We start from the raw sequence: 27,779 nt of genomic DNA, 5'->3' as shown, positions 1-27,779 counted from the left end.
AGAGCTCCAACACTAGCTTGCAGCTCTTGAACTCAATACCCTAAACAAAGGCAACACACCATACAACTGGTTAACAACCTCCAACTTGCAGGCAACTTTGAAGGTTCAATGGATGTGGACCCCAGTATCCCTCTGTTCCTCCACACTACCAAGAATCCTGCCATCGACCCTGTATTTGGCCTTCAAATCTGACCTTCCAAAGTGAACCACTTCACACTTTTCTGGATTGAACTGCATCTGCCACTTCTCAGCCCAGGGCTGCCTTGAGTCAATGCCCCATTGCAACCCACTTCATCAACATCCTTTGTGTCACCTGCAAACTTCCTAATGCACCCTTCCACTTCTTCGTCCAAGTCATGAAGAGCGGGGGTCTCAGAACAGATCGCTGTAGAACACCACTGGTCTCTAAACTCCAAGCAGAAAACTCTCCATCTACTACCACACTTTGCATTTTATGGAGAAGCCAATTCTGTAGCCACGCAGCCAAGTTTCCTTGGATCCCATGCCTCCATGCCTTCTGAGTGAACTTATCATGGCGGAAATTTATCAAACACTTTACTAAAATCCACATACACCAAATCAATTGCTCTACCTTCAATGTGCTTAGTCACATCCTCAAAGAATTCAAACAGATTTGAGAGGCATGACCTGCCCTTCCAAATTCATGTCTCCTATCATTTCAGATCGCCCCCTCCCCCTCCCACTTTCAAATCTCTTACCATCTCTTCTTTCAGTTAGTCCTGACAAAGGGTCTCAGCCCGAAATGTCGACTGTACTCCTTCCTAGATGCTGCCTGGCCTGCTGCATTCCACCAGCAATTAGTGTGTGTTGCTTGAGTATCTTTAATAAGGTTATGCTATCCATGTACTTATAAATCCTGTCTCTGAGAATAGTCTCCAATAATTTATCCGCCACTGAAGACTCACTGGACAAGAATTCTCAGGATTATCTGAACTTCATTCCATCAACAAAGGAATTGGCCATCCTCTAATCATTTCGTATTATTCCTGTGACCAATGAGAACATAAAGATCAAAGGTGCAGTAACTCTTTCCTCATTTCCAGTATATCCTGTCTGTCCTTGAGGACCTATCTATCCAAATGTTTTTCCAAAAGTTCAGACACATCCTCCTTCTTAACATCAATATATTCAAACATATCAGCTTGTTTCAGACCGTCCTCACTAATGTCAAGTCTCTCACTGATGAGCACTGAAGTATTCATTAAGGATCTCCTTACCTCTGACCCCACGCACATTCCCTCTACTATACCCTCTACTATGTCTCAATATCTATCCTTCTACTGCAGTGGTCCCCAACCTCTGAGCCACGGACCAATACCGATCCGCGAAGTATGCAGGGGTGCAGCGGTAGCCGAGACGCACCCAGCAGCACATCTTTAAGAAAAAAAGCCGAAATAAACAAGCTAATTAATTAGGTACCACCTGGCATGTAAATGTCGGCCCAGATCAGAGGTGACGCAATTGGCAATCGCTTCTGATCTAGGCCGACATTTACATGCCAGGCAGCACCTAATTAATTAGCTTGTTTATTTCGGCTTTTTTCTTAAAGATGTGCTGGGTGCATCCCGGCTACCACTGCACCCCTGCATACTTCACGGATCGGTATCGGTCCGTGGCCTGGAGGTTGGGGACCACTGTTCTACTACACCCTCACGCTTACCATTCTCCTGTTTTTCCACATACATGTTGAACACCTTGGGGTTTTCTTTAATCCAACTCACCAAGGCCTTCTCATGCCCCCAAACTCTAACTCCATTCTTCAGCTCCTTCCTGGCTACCTTAACTCTTGAACACAGTCGGATTCTTGCTTCCTAAACCTCAAGTTCAATTCAATTAATTTACTTATTTATGAGGCTGCGGTATGAATGGCCAAACTTCATTGTTGACCGCTGGACCGCGATCAAAAAGCTGAAGTCCACATGTTGAAAAAAGGGTTTGTGGTTCTGACACCGCCTTCTTGGAAACCAAACTCAATTCAGATTTTAAAAAAAACACAAGATGCTGGCAGAACTCAGCAGGCCGGACAGCATCTATGGGAGGAGGTAGTGACGACGTTTCAGGCCGAAACCCTTCATCAGGAATGAAGTAACATGGGATGGTCGAGGGGGGGAATGAGAAGTGGGGGGGAGGGATGAAGTAGAGAGCTGGGAAGTGATAGGCTGGAGGGAAATGGGCTAGGGGAAGGTGGAGAATTATGGGAAATTAAAGAAAGAAAGGTAGGGCTGTGGGGAGATTATAGTGAGGGGGGGAAAGAGAGAAAGAGAACCAGACTAAAATAATAGATAGGCATGGGGGTAAGGGGGGGCAGGTGTATCAACGGAGGTCTGTGAATTGGATGTTCATGCCGGCAGGTAGGAGGCTACCCAGGCGGGAGATAAGGTAGTGCTCCATCGACCTGCGTGTGGCCTCATCTTGAGGAGGACTTCACCTGCGAGTCAACTGGGGTGATATACTGTATCCGGTGCTCCCGATGTGGCCATTTATACATTGGGGAGACCCACCGCAGACTGGGAGACCGTTTCGCCGAACACCGGCGCTCGGTCCTCCAGCAGTGGCGTGATCTCCCTGTGGCCACACACTTCAATTCCACAGACCACTCCCACTCCGACATGTCTGTCCATGGCCTCCTCTACCTTATCTCCCGCCGAGGCAGCCTCCTACCTTTCTTTCTCTTTTATTTCCCATAATTCTCCACTTTCCCCACTTCTTATCCCCTCTCCACCATCCCATGTTACTTCACTTCTGATGAAGGGTTTCGGCCCGAAACGTCGTCACTACCATCTCCCATAGATGCTGTCTGGCCTGCTGAGTTCTGCCAGCATTTCGTGTTTTTTTAAATTTATTTCCAGCATCTGCAGATTCACTCGTGTGCCTTTCAATTCAGATTTAATCACTTGATCAAGGTGAAAATGCACCTCTTGAAATGAAGACACACTTTGTTTATTCAATTCATGGTACGAGGGGGAAAAGACCCAAACATTTGCGGGTATGCTGCCTTGGAGATGGAGGAGGAATTGAAACTGATGTGGCATGCCAAACGCATGGCTCAGACAGAGAGTTTAAGTTATTATTATGGCTTACATTGCCACCTATGGAATATTTGCAAACCAAAATAAAACACTTGCCTTTCAGTGCTAAGTTTGTAGATTTCAAATAGCTCGCTACACCATGACAAATATTATACAAAACATTGCTTACCAAATATCAAATTATACATATATTTCAGTACAATGTAACCATTTTAAGCACAAGTTACTAAAGGGATAGAGTGACAATTCAACGGTAAAAAGATACATTAGAATTGATAGAATTTTTTTTGATCTATTCAAAGACTAAAAATTGCACTGAAATAATGGATTTTTCATAGCCCAACCAAGTCTAAATTTAGACAATGCCATTTGAATTCTCCTAATCACCTTGCAATGAAGTTGATGCAATTGTAATTCACCCAATTCCTTTATGAATTAACTAGTACTGCTCAATGAAGAACTCCATTCATAAAACCTTCCACAATCTCAATTTCCTAAAGCACTTTGAATGAAAAAGAATTGCTTCCTGGGTGTCACAATCCAGGAAGTCTCTGAGCCACTGCAGAAAATTCTCAAGTGGGAGGACGAACAGCTAGATGGTAATTGTACATGTTGGTGCAAATGACATACTTAGAGTACAGGATGAGGTCCTGCAACATGATTAGAGGGATTTAGTTAAAAACTAAGAGGCAGGACCTCAAGGATAATGAGTGGTGGATTACTTCTGGTGCCACATGCTAGTGAGGTCAGAAATACAAAGATAGGACAGATGTATTCCTGGCTGAGGAGATGAAGCAGGGGTCAGGGATTCAGGTTCTTGGAACACTGGGATCTCTTATGGCGTAGCGGAAACATGCACGAGGGACGTGTTGCACTTCAGCCAGAGAAGAGCCAAAATCCTTGCAGGGAAATTTGCTGATGCTGCATGGGAGTGTTTAAAACAGATTGGTGGAGAGTGGGACATTGAGAAGGAGGAAGTCCTGGGATAAAGCAGAGCACACGGTTAGTAACAGTAGCCAAGGGCACAGTAAAGGCAGGGAAGGGAACACTCATTTAAACTGCACTTATATCAATGCATGACATTTAACAGAAAAGGCAAACTAACTCTGAATGCGGATTGAGTCCAAGGACTGGGATGCTGTAGCCATGACAGAAACATGGCTATGGGCAGGACTGATGGCTCAATATTCCAGGTTATAGATGCTACAGGCATGTAGGTAGTACAGGTAAGTGGGGGGTGGGGATGCAATGCAGGGTTGCCTTTTTGATAAAGGTGGAGATAACGGCATCTCTTAGATATTCAGTGAGGCCATTAGGGTAGAACATAGAAACAAGGGCAGAGTCATTCTAGTCAAGCCTTATTAAATTACTCCTCACACCCTTAACAGTTAACAGGAACTTGAGCAAGTGTGCAGAAAAATAGCTCAGTTGTTTTAGTGGGAGATTTTAATGTTCCCAGTACTTATTGGACAATCCAGAGTCTGGATGTGATGGATTTTATCAACAGGTCCAGGAAAATGCTTCCTGAATCTTTATGTTGAAAGCTCTACACAGTGGGGGCACAATGCTGGACCTTCACTTAAGGAAAGGGGCAGGGCAAGAAACTAAAGGGGCAATCAGACAGCACTTTGGCTCTCGTGACCATAAATCAATTTGTTTTAAGGTAGTCATGGAAAAGGATGGAAGGTCCACAAGTTAGGGCCCTAAACTGTAGCGGAGATAATTTTGGGAGAAATGTGGGAGGATCAAGCAGAAGTCAATTGTGACCGTTTGAAGGAAAGGGAGGCGGTCAAAAAATGTGATATCAAGCGCCCAGGAGCAGCATGTTCCTGTCAGGACAAAGAGTAAACCTAACTAGCTTAGGGAACCTTGGCTAATGAGAGATATTGAGACTATGGTCAAGAAAAAGGAGGCCCTGCAGTGGGTATAGGAAGTTGGGGACAACCAAATCCCTTGGTAACTCGAAACAGATTAATCATACCCTTCTGAGAGAAAACAGGGCCACAAAGGCAGACCCAGCAGGTAGCACCAAGAGAATTCCAAGAGGTTCTATAGCCTTAAGAGTAAAAGAGTGACTGCGGATCCCCTTGGAGATCATCTATGTTGAGCTGCAGAAGATGGGTGGGATTTTAATGAATATTTTTCCTCTGTTTACTGAGGAGAAAATCATGGTTGCTCAAGAGATAGCAGAAAAAAGGTGGATGATGTGGAGGTCATCAGATTACACAAGAGTATCTGCAGGCTTACAGTGCATTGAAATGTACGAACCCCTAGAACCCTACAAAGTACATTCTCAATTTGTCTAGATAAGAAATTGCGAAGCCCTTGCAGGGATATTTGTTCAGTGAAGTTCCTGAAAACTGGAAGGCAGCCTGTATTGTTTTGGTTATGGGTTGCCAAGCCAAGCCAGAGAACTACAGCCAGACAGCCTGACATCAGTAAGGGGAAGCTGCTGAAGGGTACTCTGAGGGACATCACTACCAGCTTTTGGATAGATGCAATCTGATTGAGAGTAAAGACAGCTTTGTGCTTGGAAAGTCACGCTTGATGAATTTTTTGTAGTTTTTTTTTAAAAGAGCTAATGTAAAAGATGAGCACATGGCAGAGGATGCTGTCCATTTGGACTTCACCAGGGTCTTTGAAAAGGTCCCACATAATAGACTAGTCACAGAATCCAGGGAGAGCTAGTTAGATGGATTCAAAATTGCCTCAGGAAGCAGAAGATAGTGGTTGAATTGTTGTTTGTCAGACTTGAGGCTAATGGTTTGCCACACGAAAGGGTGTTGAGACCCTTGTTCTTCATTATTTATGTAAATGATTTGGTTGTGAGTGCACAAGACTGAAATGGGAAATTTGCAGATGACACAAAATTAGGATGTGCTGTTGAAAGTGAACATTACCAAAGAAGACAGGAAAATCTTTTTCCACAAAGACTGATTATATGGAATGAGATGCCTGAGGAAGGTACAACAGCATCATTTAAAAATGACTCTGATATGTACATGGGGATATGAGTCAAACACAGGAAATTGGGACCATCTAGGCAGGCACCATGATCAGCAAGGACTCATTAGACTGAAGGGTCTGTATCCCTGTATGACCAGTACTTCTATTGCATGTTCAGATTCAGACAGAAATGAAAATTCAATGGTTTGAATACAGAACTGATTGTCATATGGAACAGTCCAAGAGCATGGATGTACTTGAGGGAAACCAGGCAAGTAAATGAGGAAGGACTAGCAACAATTACTGAAGCTGTTAGATGATGATGATGCCTCTGCCAGACATCATGGCGGAGGGACTATCTGAGGTTTACAATCAATGCAACTCATAAAACCCCTTTTCAGCCATTTTCTAAACCGGGCAATGAAACGACTAGCTCTTTGCTTAGTAACTGCAGATGTGGTACCTTTTTTTGGTCTGATGTCCAAATCTATGTGCTTCATGCTACAAAAATATCAAAGAAAAAAATCTGTTCTGAAGTCACCATAAACGGTACCAGTGGGTGGATGTTCTGCTAATGTTAGTAGGACATTCCCTAAAAACAACATTTACTTAGTGGTGCCTTTAGGACAAGTCCCAATCACACATACTGAAAAACAGCCAAGTAGGTATTTCATAATCTTTCTTAAAATCAAAACCCAAAATGCAGCAAAATACTATATAATGAATGATTTGAGATGAGATTTAAAAATTTATAAGACATGTTTAGTATTTTTACTTACTGTTTATTACTAAACAGTACACAAGCAATGTCCAAGTGCAGCAGAATGAATTTCCTCTTCTCCAGTACTATTGACCAGGTTTGTGCTAGACCTGAAGCTAAGGGACCTTGTCTGTATAACTTACTACCTTTATTCAGCAAGTGGAAACTCAGTTTAAAAAATATGAATGTTTTAAATAACCATTGCTCTCTTATGACATTGGAAATAGGTATTTACTATGAAACAGTAATTCTTAATCCTAGCAAGATATTCTATGAGCTTTGACTAAAGGATATTTGCCTTAGTTCAATAATCGCAAATAAAAGGTTTACAGTGCCATAAACACTAAGTACTGGAAGAACACAACAGGACAGGTAGCATCTAGATCCAATAGGTTTTCACCTGTTTACTATACCATGACATAAGTAATATTGATCAATTAGCATAAACCTACAGAGCAGTCAAGTTGACAAAATAGGTTTCATAAAGCATAAAACTAACCTTATTAGCCTTTTCTCTTCCCACTGCCTCCAAGTTATGCATTTTTCCATTTGAAACTGACAATAAATCATTGTCCCAAGAACTAGAAAATATTTACCATAAATTTGTCCCTCTTTGTAGAATAACTAGTCCCAGCATTACAAGTTACTCCACAATTCAGTCAATGTCACCCTGCATCATTTTGATGGGCATGTACTCTTTAGTTTTAACAATTATTTTGTATCACAGAAGATGGACTAGCCATTAACTTTTTTTCTTAACAAGTTTTTGTTCTTTGGTAATGTACACTACACCCACTGCCGAACTCAAAATGGAGCTGTACTCAAATTTGTAACCGCTTTGTAATCTGCAGTTACCTCCAACAATTATTCTGTTCATTCCTCCAGAATCTATATTTGGTTAATGCCATAACTACAAAAATATAAATTCATTTAACGTTTCAATTATATTTGTCACGCATGTTCTACAACCACATGCCAGCATTAAATTACAGAGGGATTGATTAATTGAGTGGGTAAGAGTAAAAGTAGCTAGGTTTCAGTGCAGATCAAGGCTGAGATCAAGCACTTTAGGACCAAACAAAAACACAAAGACAAGTAATTCCCTCATGCCAAAAAAAAGCTAGAAATGAACTCCATTACAAAAGAGAAATCCAAAAGGCTAAATGGAAAGCTTCAAGGTTGGAAATCAAAAGGCATTTAGCCATCACTGCAACAAACCTTCGTCGGGACTACATCGAAGAATTCTGTATGGTTCTGATCACACCTGTGAAAAGGCCACATAGGCCTTAAGCTGTATTGCTATTTATCCTGGATTTGATACCACTGTACATCAGCAATTATTCTGCCCGGCAGCTTTATTAGATCCTTTTGCATAGCACTAAACAAAACCTATTTGAGGTTCAGCATCCAGGCTAAAGATTTATGTTGTAATGAATACCACAGTAATGCCATTTGAAAAAAATGCAATCACACTGTTTAGAGAATCAATTCCCCCCATGCATTATGAAAATTATACAGGTACCCCAATTTATGGCAAATCAAGTGATTTTAAAGTTATTTGTTGGTTAATAAAAAATATTCTACCTGTGCCACATCAAAACAGCCAGCCTCAGAGTTTCTTGTTCAATGACGAGCTGAAATTAAAACAAAAACAATTCAATTCACTGCATTATTAGATGGTTTTCCCCTCAGTGTTTAGAACCAATATGATTGTTGTAACAATGGCAGCTTGATGATACAGTAGTTACCCCTGCCCCGCAGCTGCAGAGGCCCATACTGAAAACTAACCCCCCTCTATCCCACCTGTCCCCCTCAAAGTCTCTCTGGAATTTGTGGAGTTTGCATTGCTCTGTGTGGGCTTGAACGCCAGTTGAAGATGTGCTGGTACTGTACGTTAATCAGCTCCGTAAAAAAACACTGAGTACTTGAGCGGCAAATGAATCGATAGCGATTTGATGGACACGAGAACACAGGGAAGAGGGGAAGGGAACTGGATTTGCTGGTGAGAAGTGGCATGATCCTGATGGGCCAAATGATCTCCATGCTGTAACAAGTGCTGCAAGAATTATCAACGCAACAAAATAGCTGCATTTTTTCTTCCCTTCTGAGGTAACGACCAAAGCATTTTGTAAACCAGCAAAGGGCGCTTTTTAAGTTTACTCATTTTATGTTTCATTCATCTGCAAGCATTTCCTCATTTAGTTATTACATGCTTTGGAAAGAATAATTGCATAATGCATCTCAAATGAAAATGAACTTCCTAAAAACAATTAAAAGTAAAAACACTGCTTCTGAAAATATCAAACACTAATATAAATCACAACATTCAACAGTGAATGCCTTTATGCCAGAAGCTAAAATAGTCAGAAAAGCTATATTTGGTGAAGGACAGAAACAGAAGTAAAGCTGAAGAAACAAGAGAAACTAGCAGTCAAATCTGACTGGACAAAACAGAAAATAACGTGTCTGACTACTTATTTAAAATTATAGTAGAGCATACAGAAATGAGAAAGACTTCTTAACTGAACCTGCTCTTTATTTTCTTGGAGACACTGTACCACGAATTTAATTTGAAGTGTTATTTATTTTGCAGGCACAGAATCAAGCTTTTTTAAACACCCAAATGCTTCATCTGGATTGGCCACCTTTCCGAATGTGATATGGAATGGTGTCCGATATCGATCTGCCATTAAGTCATCTCTTGCACTAGCCCCAAATTTATTTCAGCCCATCACTCGAGATTGGCACTCAGAACATACATTTGAAACAAAACCTTCTAGTTCCTATCAGAGGCTTAGTATGAATGCTGAACATATCAAAATTACTAAATACCAGTCTGCTAACGTGTTAACTGCTTGGTCTGGGAATCATCTAATTTCCTATATCACATGTGGAGGTAAGAGCAAAGGAGAAATGTTTTAAATCTTCACTGAATTTGAATAATCTTCTTTGTTCTGCTTTTAAGTATACATTCCCAAGTTAAATAGTCTGTTATTATTGTTTCACATAACTTGTTTAAAAAATATTAGCATTTGACTTTCACTTCCCAACTAAAATCAATTTTCATTCTGCAACTTGAGTGCAAATCCCAAATGCGTCATCCACAACACCCTCCCCCCTCCAAAAGGATAAAACTGACGTTTATCCTGGACATTACTTTTGGATAATCATTACTGAGTATTCAAAGCACAACTTCCAAATTTTACAAAACCATTTAAAGCAACAAGTTTTCTTTGAATAAACTGAAGCACTAATTATTTGCAACACGAGTGAATCTGCAGATGCTGGAAATAAATAAAAACACAAAATACTGGCAGAACTCAGCAGACCAGACAGCATCTATGGGAGGAGGTAGTGACGACGTTTCGGGCTGAAACCCTTCATCAGGAGTGAAGTAACATGGGATGGTCGAGGGGGGATAAGAAGTGGGGGAGGGATGAAGTAGAGAGCTGGGAAGTGATAGGCTGAAGGGAAATGGGCTAGGGGGAGGTAGACTACCTCCCATACCTCCATTCACTACCTCCTCCCATAGATGCTGTCTGGCCTGCTGAGTTCTGCCAGCATTTTGTGTTTTCACTAATTATTTGCACTATGTTTCTGACTAGAGTCACTTTTTTGTAAAGCAGGATTCAAGCCATCTGTAATAAACAAAGTCAAAGCCAGTCAGCAAAAACAAAGTTTGCTATTTAACTTTGTTTAAAAGTTGAACTATCTTGCTCACATTTACTATTTTACTCATTAGTTCCCAAAATCCTGAAAGTATTGAGAAATATGAGGTAAGGTTATAAAAATATTGCTCATTGTTTCTCTTCTCCACCAAGGACTGATCAAGAAACATCCTTAACTTTATACTTTATAGTGACAAATTAAAATGTATGAAATAGACTGGATATAAACAGCAAAAAAAAAACTGTTTGAAAAAGCTTCCCCTCACCCCAAGACCAAATCAACTTCCTGACATTACAAGATTGGGGAAGATCATTACAAGCCAAGCAGGGTATTAATTCAATCCTGGGCATTTACCAAACAATGCACTCTACAAGGCAATGTTTTTCATATTTATTTATACACAGGAATTTCAACTGAGCTCAATTTATTATTTCTTGCCAGCACCTCGTTCATTATTGGTCAATATCTTCTGTGCTGTTCTGAGTTCTGCCGCAGTTTTCTTGCAAATATTGAATGCAATTTTGTCACCAAATCCATAGGCCACTTCAACTGCTGTGCATCATATCATCCTTGCCAAACAAATTTCTTTCTCTCCATCCTGCCACAGAAACAGTTCCTTTATAACCATGTACAGGTTGTTGTCCATTGATTCCATTTAGTCACTGTTCTATAGATTTGCTAAGTATGCCCGCAGAAAACAGAATCTAAGGTAGCAAGTATGAGGTGGCATGTACTCTGATTATAAATTTTACTTTGAACTTTGATATTCTAAAACTCAATTGACAGATCTTAAGTTCTGATTTACTACAATATATTACAAGGAGGAAGGATGAACATGATGCCCTTATCCAAGTTTCCTCAAACCCAGTGAGTGTCATCATTAAACAATGTTCAAGGCGTTCACCGGAGATGAATGAAATAAACAAATCCAGTGAAGCTAGGAACACTAATCTGAACTCACATTACGGAGTCAAGAATATCCTTTGACATCCTATACAGCAATTCTCCTTAAACTTCAAAACACCTAGCCTCTTTCTCTCCCTGTGTCACTGATCCCTACACCCTCAAAACTATGTAGTTTGTGGACACCATTTCCCATCCAGGTTTCAAGGAGCAGGGTGTGTTTGGGGGGTGGGGGGGGGGGGGGGAAGGAAGGGGAATACAATCTGGATGTTCTTTTTCCTGACTTGCTTTAACTTATCCCCTTCTCAACTTGTAGCAATGAGGGCCAAACCAGATACCTGACAAAGGTGGTGCTGCTCCGGTTGGTGAAAAGTCCTCTACCTATCAGACACCATTTTGCCTCAAACAGTAGCATCAACTCTCAAACGGTTCACTGCTCCCTGCCACAGTAGAAGACAAGCAGCATGTGGACTTTATGAACAATGGTCATACCAAAGCCACTCTCACTTGAGTACACTGAAAACTGAATTTGTGCTGCTTCTTTTCTCACACTGTTCCATCGCTCGCACAGCTCTACCTCATGTGTTCTCGCCCCAACTCTAATCTCTCCCTCTCAGAGATAACACTAATACCAAACACCTATTACAGGACTCTAGACTCCCACATTTATCTCAACTATACTCCCTCCCATATTCATCCTGTATGGCTTCTCGGTCTAACAACCCCTGGATCTCTACCTATTAACCAGACAGCTTCACACAAACACCAAACTGCCCTTCAGATAGTACCACAGCTTTACCTTATTTATTCCCATCCCAACACCTCCTGCCCCCCACTCAACCCAAGCCCCATTTAGTTTCTCTTCTCACTTCTGGCAGAGGATTTTCAATCTGTAACACTAATTCCATTTCTCGCCCCACAAATGTTCCCTGGCCACTCAATATTTCCAGTATTTTCTTGCTTTCAGATTTCCAAATCTTCAGTTTTTTTTTAAATTTCATGGTAAATTGTGTTACAGCCAATATAAAAAATAGCTTTCACAAGACTATTTTAGGGGTGCCTTTCCAGTATTGTTTACCGGCTTTGCACTTAACACAGGCATCAAGGCATTACATGTAAAAAACAATTTGCCCATTAACAGTGAAATTCAACTCTAAGTTCTAACCCTGAAGGGATAAACTACAGGGATAGACAGCTGCTTTCCAAACAAATGCTTCTAATGCTAGGATTAAAAACAAAATCCACTACACAGTGTTTGCATTTGTAGACAATTGTTAGCCAATAATCATGTTACAATGAAATTTAATGTGGTTATTTTCTGAAGTTCAGTGTCCCAAAAGAATTGACCTTTAATATAAACTGAGCCAGGGAACAAAGCAATACTTTTCTATCTTCATATGCAAGAGCAAATTCAAAAAGAGGGTAATTATCCTAATGTACTAATGGCAGACCGGAGCCAGACTTCCTTCTATTTAAAAAAAAATGGCACAACAGCTTGCCAAATCCTAAAAAGGTTCCAAAAATACCTTAAGTTTACCTACAATCTAAGCTTCAGAGCATTTTAAAAGATTCAAAGTACAGTTATTTACTATCAAAGCATGTATGCAGCATTTTAAATCCTCTTCCCCACAGACAGCCATGAAACAAAGAAAACCATGAAACCTCTTCAAAAAAGCATTAAATCCCCCCTCTCACCACATGCGGAAAAAAAACACAAATCCGGTAACTGGCAAAAAGTGTGAAAAAAAGCAGAATATAAAACAAAATCAAAGGAGTCCAGGCATATTCAATTCAGCTCAGTGTTCATTATCTGCAAAAAAGTGACTAGAATCCAGAAACACATCATAACCTGAACTGCAAACCATGTCAATTAAACCTTATTCAAGGACTCCGGCGCCATCCTCCAACAGCACTGAGGGAGAGAGAGAGACCCGTCACATGCAGACTCCTTCCTCTGGCAGGATTGAGCGAGAAGCTGGGTAGATGATTTTGAACATCCTCTTGCCTTCTGTACGTGCCTCAATGATTTCACTCCTCCTCAGCACTCTCATCTGTGAGATCATCGAGAAATCGAACACGGGCTTGTGCCCCATCTCCAGGCCGCACACTTCGAAGACTCCCAGGACTGCCTCAGACAGCAAAGCACCAGATTGCTCTATCGGCCCGAAAACAGATAACCCATGTGTAGATCGTAGGCTCCAACAGTAGCAGAACCACATTTGAAAGAAAAGACAAAAGTGAAAGTAGTAGTTTTGAGTATCTTCTGGAGAAGGTTTCCCTTGGTCACATTGTTTACTGACGCCATCTTCGTCTGGATATTGTCACCGTTTTTTTTGAAAACGAAGTTTGTTTCAAAATTTTCAAACAAAAATTCAATGGAGTATTTAATACAAATATTCAAATATGGAGAAAAGACTGCATTAAAACACCAAAAAATAAAACACATGGCAAGAAACCTGTTAAAAAAAATTAAAGCTCATTTTAGAGAATGGAATTGATGACACCTGACACGATGGTTTTCTGCTTTTTATCTCGCATGTTGCAAATTTACAATGAAGCCCATTTTATATCACTTCACATTCTTAAAAAACATACAAAGTAATGAAGCATAGAAAACGTTTGCTAGTTCCAAAGGTGGTATTGAGTATTCTTTTTGCCCCTTCAATTGCTAAGCTATTACTGGTGTGCTTCACAAGCGAATACCACCATTCCAGATGCTAGAGAGAAGGCACAAGAAAATAATTCTTAGAATACTATGTTGACATTCAGCTAGGGTGCTCGTGCCTAATGGGAGTGGAGGCAATACCCATCTCCATCATGCTCTACTCATCCTCTGGAACACATTTCCCTCCAGAGAACTGTCATGTTATTCTGCTTGCTACCATCTCTCGAGCCAAGTTTTTCCACCTACGGTTTTCCTAATCTGGCCAGTCTGGATTCAATCTGACTTTTTTTTGGCTTTCTTCTACAGAGGAACCTCATTAAATGCCGGAGAAAGATTCTTCTTTAATTCCATTTTTAGGTCTGGATTTCAGGTGTTCTGATTTCTGAGTGATTAAATTACTGTGTCTGTGTACATGATTCTGAGAGATCTGAGCAGAGCTTTGAGCAATTAAAACTCACTTCAGAACACCAAACTCACCTCACATGAACAAAATGTCCTCAAACTCAAGGATGCCCACATTCCAAGGGATCAATTGTGTAATAAATGGGCAATGGGGTTAATTTTCAACTTGCAAGTTTGATGATACACAAGCCAAACACAAACTTTCTATTATTCAATTTAATTCAAAATCATACCAATGTGGAAATACATTTACGAGTCTTAACTGCTGGCTAAAACACCTAGAAAACTCCCACTCAGTTCAAGTTACAGCTCAACACCATCCTCTGTAGAACCGCTAGGGATGGGCAACAAATGCTTGCTACGCATAGACTCTCAAAGAAATAATTTTTCTCCACTTAAATTCCTTAGTTAAGAATCAAAGCTGAGTTGATGAACATGACACAAGACAGAAGTAAAAATGACACTAGTGGGATTGCTTACAATTAAAAAGAAAAACTTGGTGCAAACAGGTCAGACGTCATCCATGGAAGCATTTGTTTCAGACCAAAAATACTGTCAGAAGTCAGAAAGGAAGAAAAATGATTTTAAGTTGTAGAGAAGGCAGAGGAAGGAACAAATAGGACAAAGGCACATCCATGATGGGGTAACCAGGATTACCAGGGGGAAAAGTTGCAATTATCCTCAGGTCAAATTAGTTAATGAGGACTGGTATAAATAAAGTACAAAGTTTTGCAAATGTATGTAGTAGGCCTCCGTTAATCTTGATAGACCATGGATTTGTGCCTTGGAAAGTTTCCAGGCACAGGCCTGGCTGGGCAAGGTTTTTTTTAAAAATGGAAGACTGGCAGTTGCCCAAGCTGTAAGTCTCCCCTCTCCACACCACCAATGTTGTCAAGGGAAGGGCACTAGGACCCATACAGCTTGGCACCAGTGTCGTCGCAGAGCAACGTGTGGTTAAGTGTCTTGCTCAAGGACACACACGCAAGCCTCAGCCAAGGCTCGAACTAGTGACCTTCAGATCACTAGATGAACACCTTAACCACTTGGCCACGCACCAACACTTTTGCAAACAGCAGGTTTACAGAACACATCAAGTCACATCAGAGCTGAATGGAATAGTCAGATCAGATGCAGAGGCGGCAGGGAACCGAAGTTGAGGAAATTAACGTAGACTGTGGAAAGCTGCAGTGTGCCGATGCAGATGAAATTCAGTTCAAGCATGCACTGGGCACCATTACCACAGTCCAGGAAGCCACCTTAGATGGGTTGGAAACGAGTGAGATGGAGAATTTAAATGGCAGTCAATGGCAAACTATGGTTGCCCAAGCAGGCTAACCATGAGTACCCTTGTAAAGTTATCACCCAATCGGCATTTAGTCTCTGCAAAGCAGAGAGGACAACTACACTGTCAATAAGAAATGTGGTACACTATATTGGAAGTGGAAGTGATTTTAGCACCCATCTCCTGTCTTCTCGCCATATCCCTTCATGCCCTGACCAATCAATCTATCAACATCTGCTTTAAATGAAAGTAAAATCCTTGCCTCCCAGCTGCCTGTGGCAAAGAATTCCACTGTTTCACCAACCTCTGGATAAAGAAATTCCCCATCTCTGTTCTAAAAGGACGCCCCTCTATTCTAGGGCTGTGTCCTCTGGTTAAGACTCTCCCACCATAGGAGACATCCTCTTCACATCAACCCTATCAAGGTCTTTCACCATTTGATAGGTTTCGATGAGGTCACCCCTCAGTCTTCTGAATTCTAGAGAATACAAGCCTAGAACCATCAAACACTTCATGTAACAAGCCAATCAATCCTGGAATCATTTCTGTGAACCTCCTTTGAACCTCTCCAGTTTCAGTACATCTTTTGAAAGATAAGGCACCCAAATCTGCTTACAACACTCCAAGTGAGGCCTCAGTTCTTTATAGAATTTCAATATTACATCCTCGCTTTTATATTCTAGTCCACTTCAAATGAATGTTAACATTGCATTTACCTTCCTCACCACAGATTCAACTTGCAAATTAACCTTTAGGGAATCCTGCACAAGGACTTCCAAGTCCTTTTGTGTCTCAGTTTTTTGTAGTTTCCCTCCATTTAGAAAGTAGTCAACTCTTTTATTTTTTCTACCAAAGTGCATGATCATACACTTCCCTACACTGTATTTGGTTTGTGACTTGTCTATCCAGAAAGGGAGTCAGAACTAGACCATGTGAATCACTGAGCAAAGTGGAAAATAATGAAATTTAGAAGTTTCATGTGTACACAAGAAGCAGTGTTAATGCAGTTGACTGATAAAGGGATTGCTCTGCTGGGAAGTAGAGGTAATTACAAAAATATCTTTCTTTAAGTAGTAACACCAAAATGAGTAAGCTTTAGAAAAATGGGGTTAACCAAAGTCACGTTGACTTACTTTATTTGCATCTTAAATGAAGGAGATCTGGATTAGAAAGCATTCAAAGTACAATATCAAAGACTGTATACAAATTATACAACCTTGAGATTTGTTTTGTCAACAGGTAGCCACAGAACAAGAAACCCAAAAGAACCCAGTTTAAGAAAATATAAAACCCAATGCCTGATGTGCAGAGAAAGGGGTTAAAAGACATTAATCATGCAATCAACACAAGTGAGCAGTAACATTACGAGCCGAAATGAGTCCTTAGGTCTGAACCCTGGAGCAGCCTGGAGTAGGCCTAAGCCTCAGTATCAGTTCACCCACCATATTAGCAGGCACGAAGCACAGCAGCCGAGGCAGTCTTCATAACCTCAGCGGCATAGAGAAAGAAGGTAGCAAGATTTAGAGAAGGAATCTAAAAAGCAAAAGATTAGAGATACGAGGAAAGCACAGTTCCAGAAAGAGATAGTCTATGATAAGTAGTTTAAGAGAAGCAAATACAAGTAGACTTCACCATTATCTCTTGGAGGTGAACCAAAAGGACCGAGGCTGCCTTTAGAAATAATGCATCTTAAACCTGCCAGTGACAGAAACCTTAGGTTAATGTATACAAAAGCAGTTTTCTTTGTGATGCACAGCATAAACTTCAATTTTAATACACCAGAGATTACAAGCATTTACCTTAATATTAAATGGCCAGAATTGGAGACAGAATTATTGGCACGAGCACAAGACTTGCAATATAGACAAAAATTACAAACCCTTGCCAACAATTTCGTCCCTCAACAACAATCCATATAAAAGAAATTTAGTTCCCTCATTCAATGTCAGGAACCAGCAAACATTCATATTATTGTAAAGCTGGCATTTCCAGCAGTTACATTACGCCCAGCAGAGACCTGCAGAGAAGGACAATGAACACATTGAATCAGCAGAGGATTGCGAAGGGAAGAGAACTTGAAGCCAAGAATGTGTGTCGACACATCAGGAGCCACATTTAGAAAGTTAATAGCCCTTCTATAAGTGGGTCATGTTTAAATAACCCCTGCAAATTACAGTGACTATACAGCTTGTTAACTGCACAAAAAAAATCAAACTGAATTGGGAACTCAACAATTATGCACAATTTGTGTTTTATCCTATTCTCCCCTTTACCTCCAGGGATTCATGCAGAATAAGAAAAATCCAACATAAAGAACTGGCCTGCCTGCTACCTATAGTAGTCCCACAGTCTGCATCGGGTCATCACTCTCCTTTCTCAGTGTCTCCTGTGCTGCTCCAACTTCCGACATCATGGGCATACTTGAGCAGTTCAAGCTTCTAAATGCACCATTTAATTCATGTCTATTTTTAATCTGCTGTTGTATGGCTTGTGAAATCTAAAATGCATGGTGCTCCATCAAAACCGATGGCCAGAATAACAGTGCAAAGCTGGAAATCTAACATTACCAATTTTTTTGTTCACAGCCTGGAAATATTGCCAGAGATTGTTCTGCTTTTAAAAACCAAAATCATACTTAAGTCTTTTAAACACATTGCCTTCATACTTAATGCAGGTAGAAATGCTTCAACCAAATTCTATGGGTTAAAAGGCCTAATGCAATGAACCAGTAAAATCTGCATATTAACTTCATGTTTCTTATATCGAAGCCAATACACATCTTCCAAAAGACAACTGAAGTAGAACTATAACTTCATGATTATATATTGGCATGGGCAGCTTTCATATTGTGAATATTTCATATTCATAATAAATGCCAGCTGTGGATGCAGGAGTACTGATCAAAGGACTCTTTACAACAATGTGACCTTGCCCTCTGGTTAACCTTATTAATATTAACATACTGAAGGAAACCAACTCTGTCATTAGCAGCTTAAAATAGCTTTAAACTTCAGCTTTACCCTTGAAATTCCCACAAGATCATTCAAATGAAATTACAAAGAAAAGCAATTAAACCAAATTGTTTAACCAGTGAAAGCTGGTTCTCAATTTATAAAACTTTATTGCAAGTACAGTACTCATCATCTGGTTTTCAAATTTTTACATTGCATTCACAACAATGCGTGCCTCTTTCTCACAGCTTCTAAATCAGCCCGTCAAAAAAAATGATATTTCAAATGATGGGAAATTTTGTCAAAGTTAGTCATGGCTGACCATGGGAATGAAAACAGTAGGAGCCATGCTGAAGAGGTCACCAAGCATGATGTCATTGCAACCAAGTGTCACAAGGACCAAACCTTCACTTGCATATTTAATGCATCTCTTTTACCTTTTGGAGAACTTAACATTGTAAAGAATCTGTAGTTTCACTAAAGATTGTATTTTATCCTCACGCAAGTGCTTTGTTGAGTTAATTACACTGGTAACAACTACTATCAGTGAAATTACTCAACAAGGCACTTAATTGAGAATAAAATGCAATCTTTAGTGAAACTACAGATTGTTCACAGTTGCAAGGCCACAGCAACTACCATCTAATTACACAGAATGCCAGCATTTCAATTTGTCCAGAAGTTTTTTTTATTGCTTCCAAATGGCCTGACCATTGGTTCACACTACAACTTTGGAGTGATTTGCTGGAGGTTCACACTGAAATCTACACAAGTGATTGTTTTGCCTTTTTAAAATCACCTTTCTCAGATACAGAAGATCAGATTCCCGATGCTGGCACACCAATTTTGAGACAGGACATGCATAAAGTAATGAGTTACTTATGGAGAAAATGAAATGCAATTAAAGAACACTGGATTTCAAAATTTTGCTTTATACTTTCCATACTGATTCTGAAAAGCTATTCACCCAAGCTGCCAGGTTTAGGCACCAAATAGCTTTTGGGGAAAAATAAACTGTTACACCAAAATGGCACTTCAAGACAACTTAACAGCAAATGCATACATAGAATACAATAACCTTCAGCGAAAAATGGTCCTCCTGAAGTTTATATTTGATGTAACAGAATATACTGTGTGATACACCAACTATTTTTCTGACATGTATTACACACAACAAAAGCCACAGGGATACCACCTGGCCCAGAGGTTTTGTGCAGGAGTTGCTTTGGTAGTGATCACTACAATGTGCAGAAACCAAACACTTTCTGTCTGAATCATCTCTGAACCTATACACACTATTTTAAGCCAAGGCATGTTAACTGCAATCATTTAACAGTAATTTTGGAAAGCCAAAGGCCCTATATCAATGCACGAGCTCCCTTTTTAAACAAGTTATCAATATATTGCTCCATACACGATATTTGAAAATGTGACCAGGTTTGCAAAATAAAATTATGGAACTATGGTCTACAGCTCACCAACTAGCAAAATACTCTTAAAGAAAAAAAGCATCATGTAAAGTGGAGTGCATGTTACATGCACAGGTAACATTAGCTAATACAAAGAGCATCACTGCCTCTCTTCATCTCAGTCTTTTTCCCCAGCCATGGGGGGAAAAAAAAATCAGCTTGTATTTCAAAAGAGTAAGCACAGAATACTTCAATAGAAATGAAGAACTTGCCCCACATACATAAGGCTAAAAAATCCAATGTGGTTTTACATAAAAATCTATTTATTACCATGCTTTTCATTTTGGCTCTGAGATGACAAAAAATACAATTTCTTGCTATTACCATTAAGTCCCCAGGGTAAGCAGCAAATTTTTGCCTTTGCAATTCATAGTATGAACTATCACGAAAATCTAGCCTTGAGCAGCTGTCTGCTCAATTAGGCCTTGGAAAAACTTGGCCCAGGGAAATAGTTCTGTGCGCTTGTGTGTCTACACCAACTTGTTTGAAAGCTGCCACATACTGGAACATTTTTAGAGGAACCAGTTATTAAAGGGCTCCACTGATTTAGGCATTTGAAGTTTTTATTTTATGGGAAATCTACCTTCCATAATGAATCCTCATTCTGAATATTTGATACACAATTTTTTTTCTTAATCTAGAATGAAACTTAGCTTATATTAAAGTAAAGTTATGGAATCTAAGAAAAGTCCACACTCTCACGATCCTCTGGGTGAAGAATTAAACTTTTCACCTTTCAGCTTTAACCCATGACCTCTGGTTTTAGCCCCATCCAACCTCAGTGGAAAAAGCCTCCTTGTATTTTCCACTATCTATACCCCTCAATTTTGTATACCTCTCAAATCTCCTCTTAAATCTTCTAAATTCCAAGGAATAAAGTACCAACCTATAAAATCTTTCCTTATAACTCTGGTCCTCCAGACCTGACAACGTCCTTAAATATTTTCTCTGTACTCTTTCTATCTTATTTACATCTTTCCTGTATGAAAACTGGTGATGAAAACTGCACACAATTCTCCATATTAGGCCTCACCAATGTCTTCTACAATTTCAACATAACATCCCACTTCCTATACGCAACACATTGATTTATGATGGCAAATGTGCCAAAAATATTATCACCCTATCTGTGATGCCACTTTCCAAGTTATTGATGCCAAGTTATTCTGGACCTGTGCTTCAAAACCCTTTGTTCTAACACACTCCTCAGTGCCCTACCATTCATTAACCTACCCTGATTGGTCCAACAGAAGTGCAACAGCTTGCACTTGTCAGCGTTAAATTCCATCTGCCATTTTCCAGCTGGTCCAGATCCTGCTGCAAACCATGAGGGCCTTCCTCACTGTCCACAACTCTCCCAATCTTGGCGTCATCTGCAAATTTGCTGATCCAGTTAGCCACATCATCCAGATCGTTGATAGAGATGACAACAGACACAGCACTCCATAAGCCTCCAGCCAGAGAGGAAACCATCTACTACCACACTGGCTTCTCCCACAAAGCCATTGTCTAATACAATTTACTACCTCACTTTGAATACCTGTCCCAATCCACACTTGCCAGATCATTTCTGATACCATCAAGATTGTCCTTTCTCTAATTTAGAATCTCAAACCATGGACCAGACCTACCTTTTTGCATATTTACTTTGAAACTAATGGCACTGTGATTACTAGATGCAAAAAGTTCCTCTACACAAACTTCTGGCACCTACCCTGTCACTCCCCAACAACAAATCAAGTATTGCACACTCTCGCATTGGGACTTCCACGTACTGATTAACAGAATTCTCCTAAACACATTTGACAGACTCTATCCCGTGATGTCCTTTTACAGTATGGAAGTCCCAGTCAATGTAGAAAGTTAAAAATCACCAACTATAACAACCTTGTTTCTTGCAATTGTCTGCAATCTCTACAAATGTGTTCCTCTATATTCCTTGGGTGGTCTGCAATATAGTCCATTAACATGGTCATATCTTTCTTGTTTCTCAGTTCCACCCATTAAATCTCGCTAGACGAATTCTCCAGTTTGTCCTGACTGAGCACTGCTGTGACACTTTACCTGACAAGTAACATCACCCCTCTTCATTTAATCCTTTCCCCTCTGTTGTGTCTAAAACAGAACCCGAGTATTGAGCTGTCAGTCCTGCCCCTCCTGCAACCAAGTGTCACTAATAACTACAATATCATAATTCCAGGTGTTGATCCATTCCTTAAGAGCACGTGAACAGAAAGGTATTTCAGTTGTTGCTACTAAAAGCAATATTACAAGACAAGGAACTAAAATGTAAATATAATCTTCTGTGACAGCAGGAAAAAAGCTCATACAAAAGCAAAGAAATTAATATTCCAATGCAAGTGGCGGCAGGTGCAAAAAAATTCATTTATACACCTCTGCTGCACTGAGCAATAAGCTTTAAAGCAGATTTTGTAGAAGGCTTGCAAAACTACTCATACTTCAAGATAGATCTCATTTTTAGTGGATTCATCCGTGACTTCCAAAATGGAATGGATATATAATTAAAATTGAGTTAACGGCAAGAGCTGAGAACCAGTAGATAGCTTTGTTGATCTCAGACTAACGCTGACTTTGATTGCCAAGGACTTAAGTACAATCTATAACATCACTTGGATTTTACCACAAATGCAGTCTGGATCAACAGGAAGACCCAACACCATTGGTTGTGTGTGCAAAGTCTGGAAAGAGTTGAAATGGGCACAGATGTCAAAGGAGGCCAAATCCAGGTGAGTAACAAGGAAGGAACTGATGGGTGGCTGACACCAAACATAGAAACTGATCAGGAAACAGAACCATAAAGATACAGAAAAAATAATGTCAGAAATGTTGTCAAACATATTTCTTTAAAAAGATGATACAATACCTCTGGTATGTTCCAGAAAGTTCCTCAGAACAATTCTGTACTGTCACAGGATAATTTCATTAAAAGACAGCACATGGTATTTTGACCTTCAACATAAGAGCATGGGAGCCTCTGCACAGGAAAAATTCAAACATCTGGCTCAAGATGTTGCCAAATAAAACTTGCAAAATGTCACTTTTTTTAGCTATGTTCCATTGAAACACGAGGATTACAAAACATTTACAGTGACTTAGCTTAACAGAACTAGCCAAACTGAAATATTAAATTGCTTGAAATACTATTTAAGTGCTGCAATAGCCAGCAAGTTCCCACGATATGTCTAATGGGAGAAGATGACATTTTTAATCAATTCTTAATATGACTAAAGAATGTACCAGTGACAAAAGAAAAGCCACAAGTGCAGAAAGACTCACGAGTTCATATAGAGCCCCGCAAGCTTGTCTTACTCCAATATCATCCAACTTCCTTTCAAATCATTGCTGGTCTATGCTTCGATAGACAGGAAGTTTCAGGTTCACCAATGCTGTCACCACTTCTGTCTTTCATCTTCATTTGTGCCTCACAAACATTTAAAAATGCCTTCAGCCACAGCAAGGTCCTACTTAGCTGAATGGAGAAACCCTTAGGATCAATCCTAACTTGTTGTTATCGGTAATCCCATGATCAGCTGGGCAAGCATTTGGACTAAAACGTTGGTGAATAGCATCTGGAGTCCTTGAAGGGTACAAATGATACTTGGGAGACCATAGGAAAAGCAACCTCAATATTGATCTTTGGGCACACTTAATTTTTCTAATGCAAGATATTACTGAATGTGTGCCACAAAGTCAATTTTGTTTCCCCAAATCTCATTCTTGCCTCAAGACAATCATCCGTATCGTCTGTGCATGCAATGTGATAGTTCTTGTACTAATACCCACAAAGTATTTACTGGCTGTGTGGTTCCAGTGCTCAACGGGACCAGAGCATTCTGTCACGTACAGATTGAGCTTTAAAAACTATAAATCTGGTTACATTTTCATTGTATCTTTGACGAAATCTGTTCCTGACAAGCGATTCATGTTGGTTAAGAATTAGAGTATGAGAGCAGGAACTGTTTTGTGGAGCACGTATTTCAGAATTTAGTTACAGCAAATCTGTTAAGAATGCAACCAATTTAAAAAGAAGAAAGACTTGCGTTATTAACAAAGCAACATTTGCAAAGTGTAGTGGAATCTGGAAGTTAATTTATTGGTAAAGAGTTGAATCAATCCAATCCAACCTGAGTACCTCTAAACTTTTTCATAGCTTAATCAAACCTGACACATAATTAGGTTCCTTTGCTTTCAGGTCAGATACCCATGTTGTTAGTGCAGAGACTAGAAGGGCCTAGTAAAGTTAATCCTCATTTTTAAAAAATTACATACTTTGTAAATGACAGATCAACAATTTGGTCCAAATACTCAGACATACAGCATACAGCAACCCAACTCATTTATTTATAATCAGATTTGATATCACTGACATGTCATGAAATTTGTTAACTTTGCAATAGCACTACTTGATAAATGAAGAAAAAACTGAATATAGTAAATTTATATGTATATTACATAGTTAAATTAAAATAAGTATTGCAAAAACAAATAAATAAAATAGTGAAGTAGTGTTCATGGGTTTAATGTCCATTTAGGAATATGGCAGAGGGGAAGAAGCTGTTCCTGAATTGCTCAGTATGTGCCTTCAGGCTTCTGTACCTCCTTCTGCATTAATGTCTGTACTACAATTGGAATAGTTTTCCAATACAGCTATGGGAGGTAGATGCAACTTCAAATGAACTGGAAGACAGCATTCTTGTCTTGACTACACTCCACAGCCATTCCCCATTTCCCAAGGTGCATTCACATTTGTTGCTGAATTTACCGGTAGTCAGCACACCTGACATAGCAGAAGTGCTCTAAGGCATAGCACAAAGGTTTAAAGCATACCATACAGAAATATTAGGGAAGATAGTTAAGACCTTGGATAAAAGAGAAAAATTTAAAAGAGCAATTTAAGAGACAGTTCAGCAAAGGAATTCCAAAGCTTCATCCAAGTCAAAAGAGTCGCTACGATGAAAATCGGATGTCCAATATGCTGAAAATGTAGGGCAGAAACCTGCGCGATGAAGGGGTAAGAGGTTATTCAGAAAGCTACAGAAAAATACAAACACAAAATAAGTAAGTTAAACTCAAAATTGTACAAGATTACTGACATAGCAGTGGACACAAGTATACTAAGAATGAGACTTGATGCAAGTTATAACAAGACTAAGAGCTGAGAACAAGTTGAAGTTCAGAAGTGGAAATAACAGCAGAAACAAGGTCCTCAGCAGGAAACGGACGAAAGTAGGACAATAGAATATTACTGAGGCTACTTTGTTTATGGAATGGAAACTAGATACAGATGTGAAGAATCTGAGCGACTTAAACACTGACTAGTGAGGGAAACATAGTCAATGTGATTGAGAGCACAAAGCAGAAAGTGCTGTCAAAAATCAGGCAGCAACTGCGGAATCAAGAGCAAATATTTCAGTTCAGGTCGACATCTTTCAGACTTTTCCGATTTCTGACACAAGGTCATTCACCTGACATCAAGTTTCTTTCACCTCAGACGCTAACTGACCAGATGACTACTTCCAATGTCTACAATACCCTGATTTTGCTGTACTGAATTTCTCTTCCAACATGAAACAAAAAAAAACATTCAAATGTTATTTTGACTCCTAACAAACTGGTCATATACAATGCAAGCAAAAGTGAAGTAGAACAAAATTAACTTTAAAAGCAAATTAAAACTTGTTTTTCTTCTTTAGACATTGAGATAGCTTTTAAACAAAAATGAACACTTCTAGCCAGGAGAGGTTTCAAGGATGACCCAAAAGTATTCTAAAGTGTGCAGAAAAATCAAACCCATCAATAAAAGATCAGAGTTATGCACATCTGATGGAGAATAGTTTATCCAATGCGTTGTTCAAGTATAGCACTGCTGACTTCAGGATCTCTTTGTGGAGATGTGACATGAAGAAACAGAAAATGCCACATTAATATGGCTAAATAGAGGCACGGGTAGGACTGCAATAAACATGAACAATTTGGTCAAAATGCTTCCCTCCGCAATGTTTTAGTATCTTGTAAAAGCTTTCAGCCACATGAATAAGTCTGACAACCAGGCTTTTTCCACTGAGGTTGGGTGAGATTAGAATTAGAAGGTTGAAAAGTGAAATATTTCAGGGGAAGCTGTGAGGGAGATGGTCAGAGGATGGTGCGAATGTGGAATGAACTGCCAGCGGAAATGGTGAATGCGGGTTTAATTGCAACGTTCAAGCTTGGATAAGTACACTGATGGAGCGGTGGGGCGTTTGGAGGGCTAGTGTCACAGGACAGCAGAACAATTCAGCATGGACTAGGTGGGGCAAAAGGCGTTTCTGTACTGTACACTGAGTCCGTCATTAAAGATTAAAGTACATTATCAAAGAATGTATAAATAATACAACCTTGAGATTTGCTTGCTCACAGATAGCCACAAAACAAGGCACTGAGAGAACCCAATTCAAGAAAATAAAGCAAAAAGACCAACACTATGTGCAAGAGAGAAAAGAAATACAAATCATGCAAACAATTGAAGCGAGCAACATCATTCCAAGCCAAAACTGAGTCCTCGGATTCGAACCCCAGGGCAGTCCAGAGGAGGCCCATGGTCTAACGGACCAGCAAAAGGCTCCAGCACCCTGGAGAGAGATTGAAGATCGGGGAGAGCGAGTGAAATCAGCCCTCGCCTCCAATCTATGCCAGCATTTAAATTGTCTAAATAGCAAAGTATACGTCACACTCGGACCTGGGCACCACTGCTGCAAAAGACTCCGGGCCTAGATGACGTCACCCAGCAACTCATTACGTGCCCAGATTTTGTCGCACAGCTCTCCTCCAACCTCCACGACTTCGCACCTGGGACCACCCGAAACCCGAAAATCCCAGCTCCCAGACCCACAAGTAAAAAATGACATCCAACCCCACTGGTTAACAAATGAATACAATCCCCGTTATCAGCAATTCTAAACCTAAACAGACTCATATTCATCCTGCAGCAAAATTAGGTTTATCAATCGAACTTCAAGTTTACATAGACCCAAAATTCATCTTGAATCCTGCTTTTTGCATCAACAAAATTCACAACACCTAAAGGTCCAACTTTGGCCCCATCCTAGTTAAGCACTTTAGAAATCCACTCTGGATTCAGATCATCAGAACCAAAGCAGTTTCCCGTCTCCCCATCTCCGTGCGTAGCTGCAACAGCAACCCGGCACTCGCCACTCTCCTGCTTCTGACCCCAGCTGTAAAACATCTTAGCATATTGAAAGAAAAATTTAAGAAACTGCAGATTCCAGAAATCTGAAAAATCAAAAAATGCTGGAAACACTTTGCAGATCAGGTAACATTGATGGAATGAGAAAACTGTTTCAGGTCAAACTCAGAAAGAGAGGAAGAGTCTCCCAACTGACACATTAATTCTGTACAGTCTTTCATAGATGGTGCCTGATCTGCTGAATACTTCCAATGTGTTTTCATAATTTCAACATCTTAATTAAATTTACCAAAGCTCAAATGCTATATGATTTCTGCAAGTTCCTTTCCAAAGCGGCTTTAACTTTTAAAGGCCATCGCTGCTAAAGGCTTGTTAAACCTGGGCCATTGCAGACACATGCTGACGTTTGTGGCCAATGCTCAATCTGAACACCAATCTACACCACCAGTATCAGTCTGAGTCGGCACAGTTAACAAAT

General features: G+C 40.0%; 1 protein-coding gene across 2 annotated transcripts in view; it reads right to left on the bottom strand.

Moving 5' to 3' along the window:
• LOC140725402 (SH2/SH3 adapter protein NCK1-like) overlaps positions 1 to 27,779 on the bottom strand; it is a 208,872-nt gene that overhangs the window by 119,596 nt on the left and 61,497 nt on the right. For both annotated transcript variants that reach the window (XM_073040825.1, XM_073040824.1), the window contains exon 2: positions 8,341 to 8,390. The gene's annotated coding sequence lies outside the window, so the exon portion shown is untranslated. The remainder of the gene's footprint in view (positions 1 to 8,340; positions 8,391 to 27,779) is intronic.

Source organism: Hemitrygon akajei, chromosome 3 (assembly GCF_048418815.1).
Source record: "Hemitrygon akajei chromosome 3, sHemAka1.3, whole genome shotgun sequence".
Taxonomy (NCBI): Eukaryota; Metazoa; Chordata; class Chondrichthyes; order Myliobatiformes; family Dasyatidae; genus Hemitrygon; species Hemitrygon akajei.
The sequence above is the reverse complement of the archived record's forward strand: the minus strand, read 5'-3'. Positions and strand labels throughout refer to the sequence as shown.